Source organism: Physeter macrocephalus, chromosome 13 (genome assembly GCF_002837175.3).
Source record: "Physeter macrocephalus isolate SW-GA chromosome 13, ASM283717v5, whole genome shotgun sequence".
NCBI lineage: Eukaryota > Metazoa > Chordata > Mammalia > Artiodactyla > Physeteridae > Physeter > Physeter macrocephalus.
Genome location: NC_041226.1, coordinates 24,740,030 through 24,746,620, shown reverse-complemented (window position 1 = coordinate 24,746,620; position 6,591 = coordinate 24,740,030). Strand labels below are relative to the sequence as shown.

Sequence of the window (6,591 nt, the reverse complement as noted above, 5' to 3'; positions counted from 1 at the left end):
GTATGTGGAACCTAGAAAAATGGTACAGATGAACTAGTTTGCAGGGCAGAAGTTGAGACACAGATGTAGAGAACAAACATATGGACACCAAGCCGGGAAAGCCGCGGGGGGGTGGGGATGGGGGGGTGATGAATTGTGCGATTGGGATTGACATGTATACACTGATGTGTATAAAACTGATGACTAATAAGAACCTGCTGTATAAAAAAATAAATAAAATATAATTCAAAAAATAACAAATAAAAAACTAATACTAAACTTTCTTTGGGTTATTTGTATGGAAATATGTTAATATAAATGTTTCAGACATGACATGAAATTTCTAAAAATCTTATATGTTCTGGTATAATGTTATGTCATAATTCTAGTTATTAGTTTAAAATGTATATCTTAGAAATAACTAAATTTCCTTGTCAATTGCATTATTATGAACTTACATAAAATCTTTAACCATGGTCATTTAAAAATCTTTTGTCATTTACCGACAGTTCTGGGTGTACTCTGATGCTTCTGCAAAAATGTTCCTATAAAAGGGTTTCATCTTCAAGGAATTCATGGAAAAGACTCTGACAAGTACAGGTTTCTGGTAACTGACTATACTGCTGAACTGAATGAATAAGCATTTTCAGAACTCTAATGGAAAACTGATGAATTCATAAAAGTGCTAACAAAAGATCAAGATGAAAAAAAATTAATTACATGGGACTGAGTGAACTGATGAGGATGATTATAATTTTTGTGACTTTCTGTTTGAATGAAAAAAAATGTGATGTAAATTTATGTAAAAGAACTTAATGTAAAACAATGCCACTCTTCTCACATATTTTCCCTTGTTTTGGAAAATACAGATATTTTCTGTTAAAAACGTGATTTATGCTGACACATAATAGGTTGATTCTTGTTATTATAAATGAATTGATAAATATTTTTAAGCTTCCAAAAATTAAAAAAAATGGTGACAGCTCAAATGACGTGCATGATTTAATTGTGAAATTCTATAACTGTACTTTGGAATATCTCACACTGTAGAAAGAATTTTTCTTTTTTTTTTTTTTTTTTAAATACAGCTCCTATCTTTCCTGTACCAGACCAGGGGAAAATTGAGAACTAAATTTTGCAAAATATAAACTTGGCAAAATAGAGAAAACTCATTTAACAAGCTTTGCCTTGCAAAAATACCTTCTGAAGAAAGGTATTCTGAATGGAGGCAAAAACTACCCTTGAAAATACATTAGAATTGAGAATATCATCCGCTTAGAATTTGTTCTGATCCTATTAAGTAGACTAGAGAGTATATTCTCCAACATAATATGGTCTACAGTGGTCCATTGAGGGTTCGTTTCAAATTTCTTAGCCACAAAATGGAACTTCCAAGAAAATTTCGGGTAATTTTCTTTAAAAATTTACCACAGCAAGACCACATGGGGGAAAGAAAAACACATTCTTCAGAAAAATAAAGTAGCATGGTATTTGAGATGCATGTGTTTTAAGAAACTCATTAAAGGGGGTGGATAACTATTCTGCTTCCTCTTTAATATTTACTTTTCACTATGAAAAAAAAAAAAAGTAGTTTTAAAAGTTTACTTTGAGGTCGATCGATGGATGTGGTGACGTCCCGCTCACCGGGGCCGGGCCTAGGCCGCGCCAGACGATGGACGGACGTTCATGGTGAACTGCGCCGCCCTTCTCGTTCTGCCCGGAGGCCCTCGCCTCTCCTCCGCGCCGGTCGGTGGTGTCGGAAGGCAGGGGTGCGGTGTCCGGCCCGAGCCCCGGTCTCCCCACCCCAGCCTCAGAACCTGGGCGGGCCGGCGTCCGCTGCCACGCTCGCTTCGCCGCCTCAGCGCGTCTCGCGAGAAGCACTCGCCGAGGTGGGGTTTGGCTGGGGCCGCGGGGGCGGGGTGTGTCCCGCCTGGCCCTTGCTGGTGCGCCTGGAGCGGTCCAGGTTGGCGTTCAGGTAACGAAGACCGACTGGTGGCGTCGTCTCCTGTTCCCTGTGAGCCCCTCGGGTCCTCACTGCGGCGGTGCTTCCAGTGAGCAGCTCTCTTGGGGGGTGGAGACGGTAAGGGAGGCACGGCTGTCCCCCTCGTGGGGCTGGGTGCCGCCTCGTCGCGGTCGTCCTCACTGCGTGCCGGGGGGCGGGGCGGGGGGGAGACTGACTGTCAAAAGGTCTCCCTGCTTAGGTGAGTTAGGTGAGTCAACAAATGCGCACGTTGCTCAGAGCCCTGCACTGTAATCCATTCAGAACCGGAGATATCCGCGCACTTACAGCCTCTACTGGGCTAGCAGAGATCCTAAAATGCCACAGTCGCTTCCTTACAAGATTCCCATCGCTTCCATAATACCATGGAAGTGAGGTGCGGGAGGCAGGAGGACCAGGTAGTTCTTTCTGACAGTGGTCTCTTAAAAACATACCAAGGGACCAAGTCAAGTGGATGGCAGTAAATTGAAAGAAAGGGGACAACTGCTAGAGATATTGTGGAAGTCGAACTGATAAGCCTTGGCAGTAAGTTATGCATGGATGAGAGGGGAAAAAAGACGGCTGAGTCCTGCAAGAGTCCTCGGTGTTCTGTAGTCAGAGGTGTTCTGTAGGATGGCGATAAAGTAGGGAGGAAGAAGAGCGAACACTTTTAATATTGAAGAGCAAGGGTTGAGAGAGCCTCTTTCTATTTAATACTAATTTAGCATTTGCCATTCCCTTACCTTGTACACTTATTTACCGTTTAAGAGCCCTTAGCCCATACAGGTTGTCCAAAAACTATCCTGTGAAGTAGACATGGAGGTAAGAGAGTAGTCCAGGGTTTCAACATTAGTGGCTGACGGAGCTAGACTCTCACGTCTCCTGAGTGGTTCTCCGTTCTTTTTCCCAGATGCTGTGGCTCATGGCGTTGCTAATGATGTGTAGGCATTAAAGGACAGGCATCACCAGCATCCTTTTTGAATTACAAATCGGCAGAGCCAGCACTGGTTTGTGCTAGCAGCTGCCAGTGGCAGGGGCTGAACTGACTAGCTTAGTCTGGTAGCCTCGTCCTAAGAATCTTTCCAACCTTGGCTGCCACACCTGGGGTTGGTCAGTTAGCTACGAGAAATCCCAAAGCATCAAGAGAAGCTCTTTCAGAGTGTTTCTCCTCTCCTAATTCTGATCTTCCCACTTCTTTCACACTGAGCAACAACTGTATTAGTCCCCTAACATAGCTTTCCCCTCTCTCTCTCTTTTTCTCTCTCTTGCCCCCCTTCCCCCACTTCTCCTTCTCCCCCTCTCCCTCCTGTCCTCCCCTCCCACACACTTAACCACAACCACTGCCTTGCTGTGGTTTACTTGCCCTAAAGGTCCCTGCACCCAATCCTCCACCAACCACCATCATACTTATTTCTCTTAATCTCTGAAAATCTTAACTCCTCCATCAAACCTATTCACTTACCAAATATTCACTGAATCCCTGTTATGTGCTAGGCACCATTCAAGGCACTGGGAATAGAGCATTGAACAAGACAAAGCCCCTGAGCTCACCAGGTTTAAATCTGTAGTCTTTAAAACTCTTTATTGATCACATCAGGGCTCCCTGTCCTCTGAAATACCACAGATTTTGTCTTTGTGGTCACATCACCATCAACACATTCACCCAGGCTAGAAATATGTTCATGGGTGGGAGGTGAGCTCCATGTCCTCTTACTCTGCCATCTTGGTCTCTCTCCCCTTAACTAGAGACCCAGGCTAGAAATATGAAACTCATCTCTCACTTGTCACTCTCCATCTAGTGACTGAATAGTCACTAACAAAGTCCTGGTTTTTTATATCCTAAGAATTCCACATGCCTATTCTGTTCTCCCCATCTCTACTCAGTTCTCTAGCTTAGGACTCTCATCATGGGTCATTTGGACTGAAGCAGTCACCTCTAACTAGTTGCTCTGCCTCTGGTTTTGCCTCCCTGAAATCTGCCTTCCATGAGATCTTTCATGATTTATTTAAAACAAAAATCTAATCAGGTCCATTCTCTGCTCATAACCCTTCAAAAGCCCAAGCTACTTGATATGGTACACAAAGCCCTCCAACTTCCATCATGTCTTACACTTCTTGCCTCATTGCTTTACATAGTTCCTATCTCATTTTTTTCCTAAGTTCTCTGTGTGTGTCTGTCCCTAACTCAGAGTTTTTTCATGGCTGGTTTGGACATATTTGTAGTCTTCATGCCTAGCACAGTACCTGGCATATAGTAGCCCCTTAATAAATTTTTAACTGGACCGGGTTTCTACTGTAGTTTTGCATTTACATGTATGTCTTAAGTTTTCATGGGTGTTTCTTCTTCAACCTTACAGTGCATTTTTGGGGGTAGTCATTAGAACTATTTACAAATTTTCCTGTTCTCTTCTTCCTTCTGGGCCCCTGCATCGGCAGGCGGACTCTCCACCACTGCGCCACCAGGGAAGCCCTCCCACTCCCTTTAAAGTTGGGGATAGCCATGTGATTTGTTCTGGCCAATAAAATATGAACAATAATAGCATGCACCATTTCCTGGAAAAGCATTTAGTTACCCAATACAAGATACTGCTACTATCTCTTCCCCTTGCTGTAGGGGAAGCACACAGGGAAATGGAGGCTTCATCAGCTTGGGCCCTTGAGTGACAGAGGTGAGCAGAGCCTCTTGCTCACCTATACTTGAAGTGTAGCATAATCAAGAAACAAATACCACCAATCCATTGAGATATGGGGATTCACTACGGTCGCATAACCTTGTCTATCCTGACCACTCCATTCCCTCAGGACAGGAATGGTACCATTTATCTTTGTGTCTCCATGGTGCCATATTCAAAACAGACTAAAGGGACTTCCCTGGCAGTCCAGTGGTTAAGACTTTGCCTTCCAGTGCAGGGGTTGCAGATTCGATTCCTTGTCGGGGAGCTAAGATCCCACGTGCCTCGCGGCCAAAACACCAAAACATAAAACAGAAGCAGTATTATAACAAATTCAATGAAGACTTTAAAAATGGTCCACATCAAAAAAAAAAATCTTTAAGAAAAAGACTATAAATATTGTATTTAAATTTTGATTTCTGATTTTTCTTAATTCACAATGTCCAATTTCAAATATTTCTCTCTCATCTGTTTCTGCTGTCTCATTACTAAAGCACACTTTCTGCTCCATTTTGGCACAATTCTGGTTTCTAAAATATAAAAATAAAAATTTCTAACCAGTTCACAGTCCAGGGTTGATCGCTCACGTAACATTTTGTGGAGAATGAGATGTCTACCCTCTGATGACTGAGGGAACAATTCCTCCAGCTCAGCTGTAGCAGTGGTCTTTGGGGAAGTAAGGGAGGCTGGAGCATGGGTATGAAGCTCTGAGTGGTAGGGCAAAGGGGTTATAATAATCAGCTTACTCGGGGCAATGAGTGTTACAGCACAGGTCTCCCTGTATGCTCTGCCCCGGCAGATGGCACAATAACATGTAATAAGTGTAATAAAATTTTTCTGCCATTTGCCTTTATATGCTTTAAAAACCCTCAGTTTTTTCGGTTTTTGTTTTTTGTTTTTTGCAGTACACGGGCCTCTCACTGCTGTGGCCTCTTCCGTTGCAGAACACAGGCTCTGGACACGTAGGCTCAGCAGCCATGGCTCACGGGCCTAGCCGCTCCGCGGCATGTGGGATCTTCCTGGACCAGGGCATGAACCCGTATCCCCTGCATCAGCAGGTGGACTCTCAACCACTGCACCACCAGGGAAGCCCAAACCCTCAGTTTTGAGCATATGATTCTGTGAGAAAAAAAAAATCCTCTTTCTATGATCCTTTTTAAATGCCACTGTTAAACAATGGACTATTCAAAAAGAAAAGGAGTGCAACACAGAGCCTCTACCTGAAATTCCTAACGTGTACTAATTCTCTCTGTAATCCTTACCGTAACTTGAAAGGCATATTTTTTCTTCCTCATGTAAGTGTATTATTCATCACTCCAATCTTATTTCATGGACATTGGCCCAGAGCGACCTACTATGTACATTGGTTCATAGAATTAAAAACAAAAAGCCCACAGCCTTCTTACTATTTTCTTCTACCTATTAATAGTTCTAACACAATGTCTTTTACTTCCTCTGGCAGCCACAGCTCCAAACATGCCCTTTCATGGGAGAAGGTCCAGCTAATCACAGCCCATCTGTTTCATATTCTGAAAGTTAAAATTCAGTCTGCAGGCACTGTCTCTATGATTTATGTTTCCTAAAATCAATTACAAGTTTTTAGCTAGAGTTGTCAAAACTTTGAATTTTAACTTGAAGTTTTCATTTGTATGAATGCCAAGTGCTTCATTTTGGAGGGAAATACTTCTACGTTTACTATAACTATAATGTAATTTCCTAAAGATACTTTCTAAAAGACAAACAAATCTTCAAGTTAAAAATCAGCTTAGGGCTTCCCTGGTGGCGCAGTGGTTGAGAGTTCGCCTGCCGATGCAGGGGATACGGGTTCGTGCCCCGGTCTGGGAAGATCCCACATGCCGCGGGGCGGCTGGGCCCGTGAGCCATGGCCGCTGAGCCTGCGCGTCCGGAGCCTGGGCTCCGCAACGGGAGAGGCCACAACAGTGAGAGGCCCGCGTACCGCAA

The 6,591-nt window shown here is 43.5% G+C and overlaps 1 long non-coding RNA gene across 1 annotated transcript in view; it reads left to right on the top strand.

Moving 5' to 3' along the window:
• Window positions 1–1,983: 1,983 nt before the first annotated feature.
• LOC129392694 (uncharacterized) overlaps window positions 1,984–6,591 on the top strand; it is a 56,480-nt gene continuing 51,872 nt past the window's right edge. The window contains exon 1 of the long non-coding RNA XR_008619067.1: window positions 1,984–2,059. This is a non-coding gene — a long non-coding RNA (uncharacterized lncRNA). The remainder of the gene's footprint in view (window positions 2,060–6,591) is intronic.